This window comes from Macrobrachium nipponense, chromosome 47 (genome assembly GCF_015104395.2).
Source record: "Macrobrachium nipponense isolate FS-2020 chromosome 47, ASM1510439v2, whole genome shotgun sequence".
Classification (NCBI taxonomy): Eukaryota; Metazoa; Arthropoda; class Malacostraca; order Decapoda; family Palaemonidae; genus Macrobrachium; species Macrobrachium nipponense.
Genome location: NC_087222.1, coordinates 15,282,940 through 15,304,393, shown reverse-complemented (window position 1 = coordinate 15,304,393; position 21,454 = coordinate 15,282,940).

Below are 21,454 nucleotides of genomic sequence, written 5' to 3'. Positions count from 1 at the left end.
ATACTTACCTGGCACAGGCTGCACTAAATAGATTGCGTCAAGTTGTAATTAGATGCATACTTACCTGGCACAGGTTACACTAGATAGATTGTCTCTAGTTGTAATTAGAAACTTACTTATCTGGCACAGAGTACACCAAATAGATTGCTTCTAGGTGTAATTAGAAGCATACTTACCTGGCATAGGGTACAATAAATAGTTTGTCTCTAGTTGTAATTAGATGCATACTTACCTGGCATAGGGTACACTAAATAGATTGCTACTAGTTCTAATTAGAAGCATACTTATCTGGCACAGGGTACACCAAATCGATTGTTTCTAGATGTAATTAGAAGCATACTTACCTGGCACATTTTCCAGTATGATGTATTTGGTTGCTAGTTCATCAACCTTTCTGCCATATCATTTATTTTCCTTAGTTCTTTTTCATTATCGTCTGATGTACTAAATCACTGAAGACTCCTTCTGCAATCCAGGGTTCCATCCACTCAGATGTGGTCCTCAGGTCTGCAGCTTGATTCTGTTTGGAAAGCTTTTATTCTTTCTGAATCTTCATCCTCTGCTTTTATCGCCTAATGATTGGTTTGCTTTTTGTCATGTTGTTGACGGTTAGGCCGATGTTCGCTCTATTCATGGTGTCTTGTTGACGAGATAATCTTCCAGGGACTCCGCACATTTCTCTCCAAATGTATCTGGAAATTCTGTACTTCTTTGGCTGTCCTTTGGCTATTCACTTTGTATCTGTTAGTTCTTCCTTTCTTTCTTCTTGTTGTCAACTTCTCCAACTATTCCTCCTTCGTGGCAGCTGTCTGTTATTTCCTAAGTCTCACCTTGAGATCCTCTCTCGTCCAGGATTCCATCCATTCACATCTGGTCCTCAGATCTTCAGCTTGCTTATCTCTGGAAAGCTCTTAGGCAGTCGTATTGTCTTCCTCCGTTGTTATTCTTTTCTCTGAGCTTCCCTTTACCTTGGATTTCAAATCAGACGCATTAGAGCTCTGAAGGCTTCAACGATGGCTTCTAAGGATCTCGGAGCTTGCATCTGGGGTCTTTGGATCTAGTGAATCTTATAGCATTGGGTGTACAGTTCTTTTTTCAATCCATCTCTGTATCTTGAGTCTTTCTAAGACGATTCTAGGGAAAACCCTTCCTCAGACTTCAGCTGAATTCTAATTCAGGGCCGAACTTGAGCACCCGCTTCCTGTGGGCCCACTCTATGTACTTCAAATTAGCCCTTTCTGTAGTTGGGGCAGCCGTGATGTTGCATTCTTTGCAGGGCTTTGGTGGCTGCAATCAAATCATCTCGACCATCTAATTCCTCAAGATGGACCATAGCTTCGCTGTGTCTGCCAAGCAATAAGAGACACAATCCCAGACTCAGCCTGTAGTCTGCTTGGTCGTCGGCCAGATCCAGTACTCTGAGGAAACATTCACAAGCTTCTTCCAGGAGCATCATTCTTAGGCTGATCAGCTTCGTTCTTCTTTGGAAGCGACTGAACTCTGTCTTCCATGATATGGACCTCCTTCTGCAGACCTCGAGTCTCCTGCATCTCACGACCGGGACTTTTCACTTGATCACGATTTCTTGCGAGAACAGTTATTGTTTCTCACTGTGAGGCTCGCAATTTCTCCTCGAATTCCGTGGCCGCCTGGGTCAGTCCCTTTCTCTCTGCTTCTCTCCTCCAACTCTGCGAGCTTCTTCTTCAGGCGTTCATTCTCCTCTTCACCAGAGTCGCGACCTCTACCTAGCGTTTCAATGTTCGCTTCTCATCCATCAACTGGTCCAGTAAATCTTGGTTTGCTCTCCTCAGAGTTGATTTGTTCAAATTCGCGTCTTCGATTTCATCGAGGAGGAAAAGGTTCTCCTCCTGAGAATCCATCCAGTCCTCCTTTAAGAGAGAGATCATCTCCACGGCATAGAACAGGTCATCGTGGGGATCCATCCTGGCAGTAGTAGCATCTTGAACAATCTGCAGAGCCTTCTTTCTGGCCTTCAATGCACTGATGTGCGCGGTCAAGAAGTCCTCCCAGAAGAAGAGCCACTAAGTTATTTGTAATAAATAATCCGAGGTTTCGGATTCCGTTTATAAAAGGTTGTATCACTGATCCGGTAGGGATCAGAGCCAAATTTTACAGGGCTGCCGAAGTGTGGAAATAACGTCACTAATATGGCTTATCTTGTCCACATTGTGATTAGGTGTGGAGAGTGGAATCCACATGTAAAAATTTCCACGCTTTTTACTTAAAAAGCGTATGCTAGTTAAAATCGAATAATAAGTTATGAAAAATTTTTACTATTCTACTTTATAAGTCCCACACACAAATATCCATGAGATTAAATCATTAGTTTTATCCCTTTTAATTTGTGGATGCGTTTGGATGTTTATCAGATGCATAACGCTGACCATTGATTCATGTGCAAACCAAGATCTAGAATATAAGCTAGATCTTGACCATACGAACTGGCTGGCTCCAGCTCCAGCCTCAATTACCTATTCAAAATTATTTTCAATCTGGTCCTCAACGACATCTACATTTATTCTTTTTCATAATACTAAATAGTATTCTTAATTTGCTAGTTTTGATGGTATATTTTCTTGAAAATTTTGTGAAATATATGCATACATTCCGCTGCCGTTAAGTACCAAATTATTTTTTAGCGATGCACTTTACAGCTTTGCAATACACATTGCAATTTTGGATATAAAAATGTTTAATGTGCCTGTATAAATATTTTGATTATTCTACAAATACGGTGACATAAACTTTTGAAAGGAACGGGTTTTAATGATTTTATAACTGTAATTCGTATAACGTAAGACCTTAGCGAAATCATTGGCCTAGTTTACAGTATAGATGATAGCACTCATGATTTCGTTGTCAGTTGATATTGCCCTAAATGAATGACGGTGTATAACAACGATAAAAGTGAGAAATTGTATAATGCAGTGATAATTAAATCCTCATGTAAAATTAGATGGTTCAGTACACTGAGGCATAGGTCCAGGATACGTTGCCACTTTACTATATTCTAATACATGGTTATAACACTGGTGCTTACTATTACTTTTGGAGCTTCAATTCTATTTATGAATTATGTAATTGCAATGATACAATACAGAGAGAGAGAGAGAGAGAGAGAGAGAGAGAGAGAGAGAGAGACGAGAGAGAGAGAGAGAGAGAGAGAGAGAGAGAGAGAGAGGGGGGGGAAGAGAGATTTTCATCCTTACTCATGACATTATAATTGATGATCATATCGTCGTCAATGTTTACCAAAGGGGTTGCCAGAAACTTCTTTTCCTTTATTGACCGTTTTCCTTCTTAAATTTTTATCATGAAATTTACTGTGCATTGCTTTATTTCTACGCCTGTTTAAGTTGTCTTACGTTTTATTTCATTATTTCTACGTCTGTTTAAGTTGTCTCAAATTTTTTCTCATAATTTCTTCTTCTATTTAAGTTGTCTTACATTTTATCTCACAGAGAAAATAGAAAAGAAAATTGTAATCTCATATTCACTGAGCGATATTTAAACAACACACCAGATTCTGTTTGCAGAAAGCTATGAAACCGCCTGATCCTACAACTTTAATCAAGAAGAAGAAGAAGAAGAACCTAACAAAGCTATATCTAAAGAGGAAAATGACAAACAACAATCGTTTTCTCTCCCACGGGATTGGACAAAGCCGGTGGAAGTTCATAAACACACACACACACACACACACACACACACATAAAACACACAGTTGCCAACCCTTCCGACGTTGTCCGAGAGGAAAAACGTGACAAAGGTAATGTATCATGCTGACTACTACTATTCCTAGTTAGACACTTTTTGGGTCTCGTACACTTCGTGGTTGAGGGGTGGGGAGTAGTATATTACTTATAAGTATTTATAAGTGTTGCTGTGTAGTGGGGAAAAAACTGTTAATTACGTTGTTTTGGGTTGGTACGCTGCGAAAAGTGGTAAAATTAAAGCGTTGATATTCATTCAGTGGGAACTACTGATTTTTATTTCCAAAATCATTTTAAAAGCCTAAAAATACAATTATTTCGAGAGATTTGTCCTCTTTTTGATGGCCGTTTTCCAATTTCAAAATTATTATAAAGATCGTTTAAAAAAAGAAAAAAAATGAACAGAAAAAAGATGAAAAAATATTTTAATTTGAATGCAAAATTTACGGTAGTTTTGCTCTTGTTAAGATGACTGATTTCTGTTTCAAAAATCACTTAAAGAATCGGCTAAATATTGGACAATGAATATTAAAAAAAAACTGTAAAGAAGATAAACTCACTTTCTATATAATATTCTTGGCACTTTTCCCTTATTTTTTATGACTGATTTTTCTTTTAAAAATCATTTGAGAAATATCGTAAAAAATAACACAATGAATGTAACATAAAAAAAAAAACTAATCTTATTAAAATATTTATTATTTTTTTCCTTCTTTTGAAGACTGGTTTTTTTGTTTCAAAAATAACTTTAATAATCGGCTAAAAATAGGAAAAAGATTAAGATTTTAGTTTTAGGGCAATTTTCGTACATAATTTTTTAGATTTTTAAATCTTTTTGACAATAACTGTGACATAGAAAAGTAAAAAAAAAATTAAATTTTTGCACATATTTGTAACATAGAAAAGTTTTTAAAAAATATTTTAATTTTTGCCCAATATTCTTAACATAGAAAAGTTTTAAAAAATATTTAAATATTTTTCTAATTTTTATTTGTGGTTCTTTGTTTCAAAAACTTTTGCAGAAAATGTCGAAAAAAGCACAAAAAAGAAACAGAAAACAAGATTTTAAAATATTTAAATTTAAATATTATATTTATGCTACTTTCAAAAATCATTTCGAAAATTGCGTTAAAAATGCACAATAAATATAGTATAAAAAAGTTGAAAAAAATAATTTAGATAAAATACTCCTGTGTTTTCTCTTTCTTATGACTGGTTTCCATTTAAAAAATAGTTTAAATAATCGCCTAAAAATATAACAATGAATTGTAGCATAAAATGTTTCAAAAATATAACAAAAAAATTTTAGTGCAATATTTTTTAGAGTTTTTTCCCTCTTTTTGATAACTGATTTTTTGTTTAAAAAAACATTTAGAAAATATGCTAAAAATAGGACAAGAATTTGAAATTAAAAGCAGTTTAAAAAAGAATTTAATTTAATTTTTTTTATAGTTTTGCCATTTTTTGTGACTGATTTTTATTTCAAAAATTATTTTAAAAATCGTTTAAAAATAATACAAAGAACGTAACATAAAAAGTAAAAAAAAATGTCTATTTTTGCACATTATTTTTAAGAGGTTTAATCTCTTTTATTTTGGCTGTTTTTGTTTAAAAAAATCATTATAAAAATCTCCAAAAAAGCACAAAAATGAAAAAGAAAAAACCTTAAATATTCCAATTTAAATACAATATTTTTGGCCTCTTTTGATGAGTAACTTTTGTTTCAGATATTATATAAAAAAAATCACATAAAAGTAGGATAATAAATGTAACAATAAAAGTTTTGAAAAACATTTAAACTCTAGTAAGAACTCTCAGAGAGTTTCTCCCTCTTTTTTTATGTCAAATTTTTATTTACAAAATCATTTAAAATCATTTTATATCTCTTTCTGTTATACTTAATTTTATTATCATTATATTTATTATTTTTATTTTATTTTTCTTAAATTTTTATTATTATTGTTTTTAATTTCATTCTTTTTATATTTTATAATTTCCATTTTTGATACATTTTTACTAGTCTCATGTGTAGTCTTTTATCTTTATATTAATAATTTTATTTTCATTATTATTATTTTATTATAAAATTTTTTGTCTTTACTATTTTTTTTTTATTATTCTTTACTATTTTTGTTTATTTTCGTTTTTATTATTTCTATTTAGTTTTTTTTTATTTTAATTTTCATTATCTTTATTTACATTTTTTTCCATATTCTTATCTTCTTCATTTTCATTTTATTTCTGTCTTTATAACTTTTGTTTTAATTTCTTATTTTTAGTTATATTATTATTATTATTTTTATTTTTATGTTATCATTTTATTGTCTACTACTAATTTTTTTTAATTTTATCATCATGATTTGATTAGGAATAAAGCAGAAGTCTGACAATAATTATGTAGGGGAAATTAGCTAAGGAAATCTACTGGTAGAGTTATGGTAGATGGAGGCGAAGAGAAGGTAGAAAGTATGGTAGAAACAGAGTGCAGGCAAAGCAATTTGAAAAATGAGGCAAAACAAATCCAGAACTTCGCAAAAGCAAGAAAATGATGACTACAGGGGAAAATCTGAACTTTGACACCTCCAGGGGGTGGTTACTGTAGATTAGAACAACCAATAAGATTCACATATGTAATAAATACATTTTAATATTACAGTATCTGTAAATAAAAACCCATGACCTGAGGTCATGGCATTAGGAGGGTCCTACGTGACCAATGCAGATCTAGATTACGCTATGCGCTGTCTGCAGTAGCCTGGTTTAAATCTGTACATTGTCATCATTTTGCATTAATGATAACTTTGCACAACAACTTCCATGGGAAGTGTTGACCTGTTAACATACGCCAGAAACTTGTAACTTCCGAGCCGGCGGACTACGTATGTTTTTATATGAATCGCTGAGATAGCTAATGTTCCGCTATCAACGTGATGCTTTAGAATGGCAGTTCCGTGCCAGCATTCAACCATATCGGTCTCCCGACCGAACTGCATCTCTTAGTATGGAGTTACAGAATAAAGTTGTTATATCTTTTCAACTTATCTGTTTGAATCCTCTCCTTTAGTTTAAGAAGAACCACTCTACTAAGATATCACATAGGAGATGGAAGGAACCAGAAATACTTACGAATGACAGTCGTAAGGAGAAACAAAAAAGTCTTCCGACGCGAGACGACAGGAACTGAGACGTCATCCCATGTCAACAATCCTTCACCATATAATCTTGAGCTAAGTACCATTTTATCTATTCAGGTTCTTTCCTCATTGAAGTGTTGTTCATCAGGAGTCGATTGTCCAGAATTCTGGGGGTGCGTTGTTCGCCATCTTAATCTTCCTTCATTACAGAATCAATCTTCAACTACGAGTTCTCGCCCGCAGATTATTTTTTTTCTCTTCTCGTTGTTGCTAATCGTTTCTTACAGGAATTCTCCGTATAATATTTTTATCAAATTATCTGTATTTTTGTATCTTTTGGGGGATTTTCCTATTATTATAACACATTTATACAGTATATTGCATATGGGTTTACGTAGTTGTCGAGTGTACTCTTATAGATATTTTGATAGGACCGCAAGGAATAGAAGTGATAAGAAAAAAGTAAAAGTGAACATGGCAACTACTCCGGCTGACAACCCCAATGTGGTGACTCTCGTGAGCGCGAGGTCAGCAATTGTCCCTTTTCAAGGTCGGGTCAATGGGTTCCTGCCTCAAAATGTTGAGGCATGGATCTCATCTGTAGACGCTCATTTAAATGCAAAAAGCATCACAGACCCAGCAGTACAATTACAAGAGGCCAAAAGCTTCATAGACTTTGCTAAAGGAGACGCAAGTGCTTATCTAAAGGGTGTTTCTTTCCAAGAGGCGACTACATGGGACGAGTTCAAAATCAGATTACGTGCCGTGTATGGGGGTGAAGAGGCTTTAGATGTAGTATTGGCATTGAGAAATATCCTTAACAAGCCTCCATGACTCAGCTTAATGTTGTAGAGCGGGCGGCGCTAATTGCCGACCGGCTAAATGAATATCAAGTTAGTTTAAGTAACTCCGGGTGGGTTACGAGTGCCAAAATCGCCGTGAAAGATTTTATCCGTTTAATTTACCTTACGAGTATCACTGCAATGTTGCCTGAAGCGTTAGTGCGGTGTTTTGACAAAAAATTGCAGCCCAACAGTACGGAATTAGATGTGTATAAACAAATAAAAAAACACATGTCTAAATGTACCGACCTAGATCCTTCGCTCATTCAAGTTTTTGCAAAAAATGAGAACAAGCCACAACAAGTAAACGTGGTACATAATAATAATCAAGTTGCAGGGATGGTTTGTTATAACTGTAAACGACCAGGTCACATGATTTCAGACTGTCGGACGCAGTTTTGTTCAATACATAATAGTTCCACTCATTCATATAATCGTTGCTACTCGAAGAACCAACAGCAGAATCCTACAAACACGCAACCAGTTGCCAGTGCAAATAAAAAGAAGGGTCCTCAGTACTATAAAAAGAAACAAGCAAACGGAAATGCTGCTCAACAGCAGAAACAAACAAATCGTGCTTCAGGTACCTCTGTTCCTGGGCCGTCTAGCCAGAACTTGCAAGGGCAAGCAAATTTTTAAGGTGTGATAAACAAAGCAAATACCACGTAGTTCGCTCCAAGGGGGAGAGGGCGATGTTGGGTCATCAATATCAACATCTTTTGTATCAAATAATCAGTTTAATCATTTATCAGATCATTGTGAGGCAATTGATTTTCCTATGAAACACACGGCCGAATCCAAAAAATCTGTGCAGGTTCCCGTAGATTTGCAACAAATTCATGCAATTATTAGTCAAGACGAGTTGCGACCAACCTTACATGCAGTAAATTTGGACCATAAGTCATTCACTTTGTTCTTTGATTCTGGTAGTCCACGTATATCATGGATTTAAGGACTCATCATTTACTCTTTTCAAATTTCCCTATAGAGAAGTCCGGAATAAGACTCTCAGGCATAGGAAATAATGAATTAAATGTGGTAGGAGTAACTCATGTACAGTAAAGGTCGGTAAGCGCACGTTTTCCGATACCTTTATCGTTGTACAAAACAAAACTATTAATATATCCCGCAGTAATTATCGGATACCCGTCTATGGGCACTCAAAATATTATCTTAGCACCTGCAAACAAAACCGGCGTGTATATCAAAGGGAAATTCTATAAGTCTTCTAATACCCTAAAATCAGTTTTAGATAATAAAGAGACAGCCAGAGTAGTCACTTACATTGAAGAACCAATCACCTGTCTCATGAACCAAGAAATAATACATGCAACCCAACAAAACTCTCGCTCGCCCGTAATATCAGCTTGCACGCAAACTCTCGAGCCGAACGTAACTTCGAACATATTAGTGCGTGTAAAGAAAACCTTGCCAGGATCTGAAATGTTAATCCTTTCCGAAACTCTGAAAACACACGGATTATCCGTCACACAAGCCATTTATACAGTCGGCTCACAACAACAATGTCACATCGAAGTCTGTAATCATTTGAATACCACCCCTTTAGTAATCCACAAAAATCAACATATCTTGGATGCGGAAGTTTATAAACATCGCATTCTTACCGTAGCTGAGATAAATCACGCTCAATCAGTTGCGGATGAATCCCTTTTGCAATCTATAAAGAACAAAATCAATAAGGACATTCGAGAAGAAGAAATTCAGCAGAAATTTTTGAATCTTTTAACTGAATACCATGATGTTTTTTCCACTACGGATGGAACCTTAAGAAAAACGGATGTCATCGAGCATCAAATAAGGCTCAAGGACAAACAGAAAGTAATCTATGTACCTTTGTACCGACTTCCTATGAAATTTCAGAATGAGATAACAGAGGAATGGTAAAATGCTAAAGGAAGGAGTCATTAGGAAATCAAACAGCCCTTATAATTTTCCGTTAATAGTAGTACCGAAAAAAGATCGAACTTGGCGGATATGCGTCGATTTTCGTCGTTTAAATGAAGAAACAATCCCTGACCGATTCCCAGTACCATGTACTGATGATATCCTATCTCTACTAGGTCAGAACAAATATTTCACCAGCTTGGACCTACTAAAAGGATTTCATCAGATTCCGTTGGAACAAGAGAGTATCCCATACACTGCCTTCAGCACAGCCAGGGGGACATTATGAATTTTTGCGTATGCCTTTTGGTTTACGTTGTGCTACCCATAACTTTTACTCGTATGATAAACATTGTGTTTGGAGACTTGTTAGGAGATATCCTACATGCCTACATGGACGACCTAGTAATCTTTTCCAACACATTAGAAGAACATCTATGTAAATTAGAGTTAGTGCTACAAAGACTAAGGCAGCATAATTTAAGGGTAAAGATAAGTAAGTGTGAATTTTTTAAAACAGAACTAGTCTATTTAGGTTTCACGGTTTCTAGTGAAGGTCTTAAAGTAGTCCATGATAAGGTATCGGCTATCCATAACTTTCCGATACCTACTAACGTCAAGGGAATACAGCAATTTTTAGGATGTAGCGGATACTATAGGAGGTTTATTAGAAACTACTCCATCATAGCCGCTCCCCTAACCGATCTTATAAAAAAGGGCGTAGATTTCATATGGTCTGAAATTCATCAACAGGCGTTCGATAAATTGAAAGATGAACTGTGTAGTTCTCCTATCTTGAAATTTCCTGACTTCGGTAAGGAATTCTTCATAGCAACAGACGCCTCAGACCTAGGAGTAGGTGGGGTATTGCTTCAACAATATGATAAACAGTTTTCCCTATAGCTTTTTATTACACATAAACTGAGACCTTCCGAAAGTAAATATGCAGTAATAGACAAGGAAGGGCTCGCTATTGTTAATTCACTCGTGCATTTTAAATTTATAATATACGGTTATCCCGTCAAGGTTCTCACTGATCATAAGCCCCTAACCGACTTCTTTAAAGGCTTTAGTCACAGCCCTAAGCGAACTCGGTGGCAAATGATCATCCAGGACTTTGGCGCGAGGATCGGGTATTTACCTGGGAAAGCAAAAATATCATTGCTGACGCATTATCACGCAACCCCTCTTCATCTTGTACCGAGCCATTAGCTGAATTAATAGATATCTCAACCTCCACGCCCATTGGTAAAACTATATCTGAACAGGAAGATCTGGGCTGGAGTGCTGAACTATTACAGACGGAACAAAGAAAAGATCCGCAAATAGAAAAAATCATCATTGCGTTAAACGGAAATCCGAAGGAAAAGGAATACATAAAGTATAAGCAGCAGAATTATATCATCAAAGATAATATCCTGTGTAGATCCGTGACGAGGAAAACCCGCAACACACCACAGTTGAATAACAACCAGGTGGTGGTACCTATCTCACTTATACCCACGTGTCTTAAAAATGGTTTGCATGAAAATCCACTGCATGGACACCTGGGTTATTCCCTAATGTCACAGAAAGCCAAATCCTTATTTTATTGGCATACGATGCTTACAGATATAAAAAAGCACATAGCAAATTGTCGCACTTGTCAAGAATACAAAGGGCACACGAAGACACCTGTCAGCCTAGGGGCTTACCCCGTGCCAAATCAACCCTTTGAAAGAGTACACTTAGATTTATTAACAGGATTTTACGAGTCAGACAGAGGAAATAAGCACCTCCTAGTAATCATAGATGCTTTGACTCAATATACAGAACTGATAGCGCTTAAAAACAAAAACCGCAGTCGAGTGCGCTAGAAAGTTCTACGAGTGCTACATTTGTAAACATGGAATTCCACACACCATTATATCAGACTCGGGTGGGGAGTTCAATAATCATTTCCTTACTCCTTGTGCGAATTCCTTTGCATAAAGAAAATCAATACCATGATCTATCACCCAGAGTCTAATGGGCTAGTGGGGAAGGGCAAAATCGTAAGGTTTTTAAACATTTTAAGGGTAACCTTAGTGGGGGCAGACCCCAACCTGGGACATTGCCATACCTGCGGTACTAAGCACACTTAATCACTCGTATCATGTGTCTATTAAAATGACACCGCACGAGGCACTGTACGGTATCCCAGCTAGAACACCTTTCCATGTACTAACGCCTACAACTAATTTATCAAATCCTCTAAAGGATGTTATGGATGCAAGCATAAGTCGATATAATATACTTCGTAAGAATCTAGAAGAAGCACAAATAATAATGAAAAGAAATCATGATAAAATAGCTAAGCCAACTAGAACATATGCCGTGGGCGATCAGGTATACATACAAGTATACGTACGTAAAGGTTTAAATTATAAACTGACACCTAAGTTTGAAGGCCCGTTTAACATTTTAGAAATATTAACGGCCAATAGATTTAGGGTTCAAAATGTATCCAAACCCACTGATGTGAGAATAGTTCCATTAGCACATATCAGAATCTAAAGAAAGGTAGATGGAGTGAGGGAAAAAATGGTTGTATTTATGAAACTTGTATAATAATTTATATATATATATTAATCATATTTGTATGTAAACCTATTCTTTTACACGAGTTATTACATATATTTTACTCATTGCAGGTTTTCAAAAATGAATCTGTTATTGTTAGGAGTGATATTGTGTGTTCAGACATCTTTGTTGTATGGAAAGAGCGCTAAGACGAAAGAAATAGAATTTAATCATGGCTCGATTATCGAGAGAACAGACGACATTTTCATAGTGTCAAGTAATATAGTCATAGAAGTGGATATGCAGGCCATATTTTTGCCTGAAGATGACGTCCTTAACTTAAAGAATGACCTGACGAGGTTTGCCATTTCGCTTAAGGAAATGCACCAACAAGTCAATTTCATGCTAACTCAGAGATTTCGCTAGCTCAAACCCTAAGCGTCGCGGAAATGTTTTCTTATGACATAACAAAATAAAAAAAACCCGCCGAGGCAGAGGAACTTGCTCTTGACTTGCTAATGTGGTCTGTGCGGCACAATAATCTCGAACGCACCGCAAACCCGCTTATTCTGGCTGGACTAAACATCTTAGGGTCTGTTGCGAATCTAGGCTTAGAATTTCAAATCGCCTTAAGATAAATAATCAAAATAAAAGAATTGAGTTTTGCTACACAAAACCGAATTAGCTTTGTCTGAACTTCGCAGTCAGTTATCTTCAATCAATCAAATAATGAGTATAGTAAACGAACATTCAAATAATATCGATCAGGTTATGGAAGTTCAACATTTGCTGGCTACGTTAGCTTACTATAGTTCGAAAATAGATCATATTCGTGTGAAAATATCATATTTTATTGAGAAATCAAAAGATTATGTAGAAGCTATTACGTTAGCGACAAAGGGTGTGTTATCTCCACACCTCATGCCTATAAAAGATCTGACGTTAACTTTGGAGAACGGACGGGAGAAACTAGGTTATATTCCTTTATTAGACGCCCATAAAGTAGAGTTCTATTATAGCCTAATATCAGTCAGCGTTGAAAATTATAGGATTATGATCACTATACCTTTTGATTCTTCCGATGCTTGGCAATCATACAAAATAGCACCGTTTCCTACTTTCATGACGAATAACTCAAGTCCAGTAATATCCAATTTGACGGGGCATGTTCTGATTTCTTCTGATAGAAATCAATTTACAGTCATTAAAGACTTAGATAAACTCACTCACTGTTCAGAAGCCATGAATAATAAAATTTGTACAGCTGACTCTTTTGAATTCTATCCTATATCAACGGATTCATGTGAGTTAGGCATAGTGCTAAACGGCTCTCTCTCATACAAGCGAAGGTTGTCTGGGGAAACTTTATCCCTTTTACAGTAATAAATTCAATTACAGGATGAATAATGGTTCCTGGATCCGTTACGACAAAGCCGGATTCCACGTCGTATGTCCAGATGGGACCACCGCCCATTCCCCAATCTTTGTAGCAGCTGATGGTTGTACTGGGGGGGGGGGGGGACATCTACAAAACTACACCGTCAGGGGGGTCAACACGATAATACGTGAGAAGGCGTATTTTGCGAACTATACTTGGGCGTCTACAATTATCCCATCACTACCTCTCCCATACAACGCACGGGTGGCTCATCGTTTGACGCAACTGGCTGAGATGAACCACGCGTCACCGACTTATGCAGGTGGAGAAAATCTTCGTTACTACATTCTGCTGGCCGTGTTCAGCGTGACGGCCATATTAGTTATCGCCGTCACATCCTTGCTTGGCGTAGGCTGAGGCGTAAACAGAAGGATCTCCAAGGAAACGTATTGTCCCGTCTAGATGACGTACCCGTTAAACTCAAGTCGTTTGAGTTTAGGGCCGCCTGAAACTGGCCACTTCATTTTGTGCCTAGGGAAATTGTCTGGAATTGTGTTGTGTGTGAAAAGCGGTCTGTATGCTGGCAAAAATGTAGGACAAGAAAGACTCACGCCTTTGCATTTGAAAAGTTAAAGTATCTCCCGGGCACCTAATAAATATTATAGCCCAATATTATACATTAATATACTCCTAAAGGTATTTTTCGGGCACCTAATAAAATATACCAGCCCTATATATTGCATTTGTGCACAATTACACAATTATACTATTATACAATTGTACAATTATATTTACCTATTACAAAGAGTGACAAGTACTCTTTAACCATTATCCATGATCATGCTATAATCTATGCAGTAACCACTATTCTTAATCAGGTTACCTATTATCATATTAATCATGTATACATGTTAATCTTTTGATTTTTACCTTTTTATTATTTTTGGGTACCTAATTATTATTATTACCAAACATGGATCGAGATTTTCCATGCATTTATCTTTGTTTATGAATATGTCAAAAAGGGTATGTAACAGAACCTTTTTATGCATTTAATCACTTATTATGTTTATACCTAAACATATGTTACGAGCACGCTCCTAAGAAACAATGTTTAAAGTAACTTTTGTTATTCAAGGCTTGAATGGTAGCAGTCCGAGCCTAATGTAATAAATACATTTTAATATTACAGTATCTGTAAATAAAAACCCATGACCTGAGGTCATGGCATTAGGAGGGTCCTACGTGACCAATGCAGATCTAGATTACGCTATGCGCTGTCTGCAGTAGCCTGGTTTAAATCTGTACATTGTCATCATTTTGCATTAATGATAACTTTGCACAACAACTTCCATGGGAAGCGGTTGACCTGTTAACCTACGCCGGAAACTTGTAACTTCCGAGCCGGCGGACTACGTATGTTTTTATATGAATCGCTGAGATAGCTAATGTTCCGCTATCAACGTGATGCTTTAGAATGGCAGTTCCGTGCCAGCATTCAACCATATCGGTCTCCCGACCGAACTGCATCTCTTAGTATGGAGTTACAGAATAAAGTTGTTATATCTTTTCAACTTATCTGTTTGAATCCTCTCCTTTAGTTTAAGAAGAACCACTCTACTAAGATATCACATAGGAGATGGAAGGAACCAGAAATACTTACGAATGACAGTCATAAGGAGAAACAAAAAAGTCTTTCGCAAAAGCGAAGAGACTTAGACTTAGGGTGGCACCGGAAGTTAGAAAAGCCACTAGAGAAGAAGTAGGGTGTATCCTAGTAGAAATTAAGGAGGAGCTCAAATTGGGAGAGTAGGTTCAGACTTCACTTGAAATCTGAGAGAAGATCAGTTAAGAACTAATCACTGGACGGAAAGGTTGTGTTGGTGAAATCTCTGTACCCTGTGAATTTGTGTAGAGTACTAACAGTGAATTGTGTTTGTTATAATAATAAGGAAGATAAACTAAGTGGTGTTTAACTTGCCCAGAGTCCCATCCAAGTACCCAACCATTACTCCTGATAGGACGGGATAGATGAAAGGAATTGAATTAATATTGATTTCAGAATCTACAGAAGTCCAGCTAAGTAATCTACAATAGATAACAATAAGTTCCTAAGAAAAGAAAAACTCAACCACAAGCAATATAGATGAAGGTTATCCCATATAACAATAACCAATAGAAACAAATACAACCAAGGCTACTAAGAAAGACTGAATAATAAAGAGAAGAGGAAGAGAATAAAAGAAAAAAAAAGACACAACAATTATTCTTATTTTACTATTATTATTTCTATTTCTAACAATTTTATTTTTATTTTTATTATATTTATTTAGAAAATTATTAGTATTACTATATTTTTATTTTTATAAGTTTTGTTTTTTATTATTTTTGTTTTGAAAAAATGATAAAGATAAAAATGAAAATATTCAACAACAAAAAAAATAACAAAAAAAATTATACTTAATCATTATAAAATGAAATGTAATAAAGAATAAATTAAAAATAATAAAGATAAAATAATAAAAAAAATAAAAATGAAATTTAGAATAAAAGCAATAAGAATAACATTAAAATTTAAAATGAAATAAAATAATTAGAAAATAGTAGAAAATTCTAATAAAAATAAATAATAATGAAATAGCATTGAAAATAAAAATGAAAATAATAAAACAAAAATAAAAATTAAACAAAATAGAAACTGTTTTAAAATAAGAATTAAATTAATAAAGAACTTATATAAAAACTTATAAAAAAAAAATAATAATGAAATAAATAACTAACTAAATATCAAAGTACTTAATCATGCAAAAATAGAAAAAACAAAAATTTTAATTGAAACTAAAATAAAGGTAATAGAAAATAGAAATAAAATGATAAAAGAAGATACAAAATTGATAATAATAATTAAAATGAAATAATGAAAAAAAAAATAAAATTATAAACAAATAAAAATAAAAATAAAATACTTTTTATTTTTTATTATTTCATATTTTTATTCATATTTTATAACTTTTTTATATTCATTATCATAATTTTTATATTTTCATTATTTTCAGTTTATTATTACTTTATTTATTTTTTATTTTTAATTTTTTTTTTATTATTTTATATCAATTTTTATTCTTTTTAATTTTAATAATTTTCATTATTTTCCGTTTATTATTACGTTTTTATTTTTATTTTTATTTTATTATTTTATATCAATTTTTATTCTTTTTATCTTATTTGCATTATATTATTATTTTATTACTTTAAATTTTTATCATGTTTTATTATTTTTATTTTATTTTTATAACTTTTATTTTAGTTCTAATTTTGACTTTTATTATTTTCATTTTCGCATAATTAAGTATTTTAATATCTATGTTAATATTTTTTAAATATTTTTATTTTTATCATTTTCATTTTCATTATTTCTATCTTTATTCTTTTCCTTTATTTTTATTTTCTATGTTCTTTTCCTTTTTAATATTAATATTTTATTATTTTTAATGTTTATTATAATTCTTATTGTTTTTTTATCATTTAATTTTAATTCTATTTATATTCTTATTATTTTTATTTTGAAAGTTCATTATTTTTTTAATTTCTTATTCTATTATTTCAGTTTTATTATTTAAAATTTTTTTATCATAATTTTATAATTATTAATTTTATTTTTAGTTGTTTTTACTTTTGTGTATTAATGTTATTTTTTTTATATTTCACAACAAAAATAATAGAAAAAAAAATTATAAAAATAACAACAGAAATAATAAAACAAGCATGACAGGTTTAGTGGGCCTAAATTGGACTTCTGATTTTCCCACATGATAAGCCTAGGTCTATTTTCAGTAGCATACTCTCTGGAGGTATACGTAATATTAATGACTATATCGATATATATATATAATATATATATATATATATATATATATATATATATATATATATATATATATATTAATCTGCTTTATTTGACTATTCCCGTTATTCTTGTTTTATTATTGCCTGTTCGCCTTTCTTCTTATCCTTTTAATAATTGCTTAACATAATTAACTCAGACCTAGCTATTCAAAGTAAAAAAGCAATCATAAAAAAATCAAAAGAATATAATTCAGTCTTATTTCTTATCGAATTCCTTGCATATCATCCTGTTTCATTTGGACACCTTGGAAAGCTGTGGGAGTCAAAACTGACGAATACATTAAGAAAGGCTTACTTTCCTTAAAGCTTTCTTAGGTTGATCTTTCTGTAGCTATTCATTTCTTTTAAATAGAAATTAATTCAAATTAGTTCACATGTATAACTACTAGACCTACTAACATAAGCATATTATAAGTAGCTGAAAGGATAAGAAATAGGAAAGGTGACGTTCTCGTTTAGGTCTATTTCATGTTTTTTTTTTTTTTCCTCAAGAAAAAACCTACTGCTTTAATCAGGGTTGCTCTTTGACGGCTACAGGGTGTAGCACGAGTGTATGCACATATTTTGTGGAATGAAAGATAAAGTTTCTTTGAACAGAAAATATTTTATAAACATGTATTTTAAGGCGTCCGTTGTCGGTGCGGGGAATTCTAAAATAACCGTTATCATTAGTGATGCTTTCACGAGGTGGAGTTCGTAGTGAGAAGTCGGATCTAGTCGCCTGAGATGTAGAAGAGAGCGGAGGTGGCGTATAGGAGTGATGGAAGGATTACCGATGTTAATAAAACTTATCTCCCAATAAAATGTATTCTTTAGGTTTTGAAAAAAAAAAAAAAAATGCATGCATCATTGAAACCGTTTCCTTCCCTATCCGTGGTATTCACTGGCCACCGATAAAAAACAAAAAAAAAAAAGAGTAAGCCTAACTGAATCTCTCATCCATCAAAGATAAGTTTGCTTATTCATTAGACAACTATCAAAGACTTCAAGTGTAGATTTAAAAATCTCTTCCTCTAATCTAAAGTATTCATCAGACACCAGTCATAAGCGTAGAGATAGTTATGATTCCTGGTTCAGCAATGTCGTGACGTGGCACTAGAATTTAAAAGTTCACAAATGAATGTTGCTCAGCAACATTTTCACTACTGTATTGTCCTTGCTTCTCATGTGGTGCTTCGAGGTATTTCACCTCTATGGCCCATGTTCTAAACTTTGCCGTTCTTTAAACAATTTTATTCATCTATGTATGATTCTCTCCGGTCTATTAAGCTTTCTTGATATCTCTCCAACAGTAACTTGCACCGAATGCAGTGCAATAATTCTCTCGCTCATCGAAGGATGTTTCTTAGACCGATAAATGACACATTGACATTAGATACCCGTGCACATAACATCAAAAGCAATAGAGTGAGGTCGCGTGGTTCACATTGTTAAGATATCGTTTTTTTTTTTTTTTTTTTTTTTTTTTTTTTTTTTTTTTAATTTGATAGCGTTCGTAAGATTCCAATGTTTCTGTAAAATTTAACAATGGAATAGTTCAACTACCTTCAACTTAATATTGAAATGATAATTTAAGGACTATGCTTATGCGATACTACTAGTGATAGGTGTCTCCTATCTATTTGGTAAGGTCCTATCTATTTGGTAATGTATATCTATGGTTGTGATATGACGTTTTTTATCACTTCGTTCCGTTCACGTCAATTTTGCTTTATGGAAAATAGTTTTACACAATAACATAACATAATGTTCTAAAGATATCAGTGACTGTTTTCAACGTCATTACACATGATTTCTTCCATCTTTGAAAAGAAAAATAGATAAATAAGGCATGAATCGTGCGTCAGGCAGGTGAACGAAAAATTATGAAACTCTGCCACGAGTTTTTTTGGCCGACAGTACATTTTGTATATCTATCTCTTTACTTGTTCTATCATCCCTTTCTACAATTATTCATTTATTAACTGGCCTTTTATTTTTCATGTATGTGCTTACACGTTCATAAAAGTGTTTATATATGTGTCAGACATCAAAAGAGAGCGGTCCCCATAGAAATACTTTGTGAAAATTGGGTGTCATTCCACCAGCCAATGGGAGATCGTTTACAAAGACGCTTTGTCTAAAAACCGTAGCTTTGAGCCAATGAGAGAGGGCGATAGGAACGTCGTGTATGGTGGAGGCCTCTGATTGGCCAAAGCAATTCCTTCCCTGACAATAGATGGCTCATTGTCAGGTGACAGGTCGGAGGACAGTTTCCTTCCGAAACAAGTGCTAAGAATGGAGTTTCGGGTGGGCATATTCTTAATGTTGTAGGTTAGAATGACCATCGGAAGTCTTAAGACTGTCATGGAAACGGGTTTGTGGTCCCGAAATTGAGAATTCTGTCCTTCTGCAAATTTTTCTGTAAGCCGTCAAGGCTGTAGAAGCTGGAAGGTCGTTGTAGTATACTTTTTGAGAAATTGACTTGTGGCGAATTTCTGTATTTTCTGAGGATCTATAATGTATTTGTGGTTTGGGCTCCATAGCAAAGCTTACGTCTTAATTTGACTGTTGCTAAAGGGGCGGGGGAAAGAGGCCTGCCTGGTAGTTATACGGGCTCTTTGAACCGGCACCGACTATGTCAGACAGATGTTTTCTGTCTTGGGTAATTTGGGAAAAGGGCCAAGTTTAGCGATTCGTTTTGCTATGAAGCCCTGAATTGAAAAGTATGATACGTGCAGTTTAAAGTAATTATCTAAGATTAGATATAATATTCAATTAATGGAAATCTGATAGCAAGGCTTGAGATGAAATTACCCTCAAGTGTCATTATTTGTTTATAAAAATCCACGAAAATCGGGATTTATTTCGCGCGTCTCAATTTAGCCAAACATCGGTAATCAACGGCCAAGTACTCACTGAATTCATAACTTAATTTATCTGTCAGTCTGTAATTAAGGTGATCAGACTACCTGCCTGCTGAATAATCATGTCTTGCAGCATTCTGCTTAAGGGAACAACCGTGATCACTGGGCCATTGCTTGATTACCAAAAGAACACCATGACGCTTGTGTATAGCAAGCTTCTCGGTGGGTATAGGATCCATACAGATGCTACATAATAGGCGATAGGTGAGGAAACTTTTTTACGCAAGCACCCGTTAAACACAAGCTTTTTAGCATTAGTGCGTTTCTGTGTCTTTTATCCAGAAATGAAGAGAAAGCTTTCTAATTAGTCTTTTCATTGGCCGTTTGCGAGTTTTGGCAGTTTGGACAGCTCGAAGCCTCTGCCACGCCCACCTGTCATTTCAGTAGCTCGGGATTTCGAAGAAGAGAATCCCAGGATTTCTCCGACTTTAAAGATTATGATAGGATTTATTGAGTGGAGACACACACACTCTCTCTCTCTCTCTCTCTCTCTCTCTCTCTCTCTCTCTCTCTCTCTCTCAATGCAGTACTTTTGACTTTTCAAGATAAAAAACTGCAGGCGTAATTGTAGTGTGTATTGTTACATTTTACTGGTCGTTACATAATGAAAAATCTGACGTTAATTAACGTATAAAGACAAATCTGAAGCTAATCAACATAAGTCTAGTTTCCATCAAAGTTCACCGCCATGGTTACTTCCAGTGACTTGAAAGGTTGTTATTCTTATTATTTTTATTTTTAATTATTATTTATTATTATTATTATTCATTATTATTTTATTATTATTATTATTATTATTATTGTTATTATTTTTTATTTATTATAATTATTTATTATTATTTATTTATTATATTATTATTATTATTTATTATTTTATTTATTTATTAATTTAATTATTATTTATTATTATTATAATATTAGACAATTATGATTATTATTATTATTATTATTTATATTATTATTATATATATATTATTATTATATTATTATATTATTATTATATTATATATATATATATATTATATACATATATATATAATATAAAATAATATATATATATATATATATATTTTTTTTTTTTTTTTTTTGCTCTATCACAGTCCTCCAA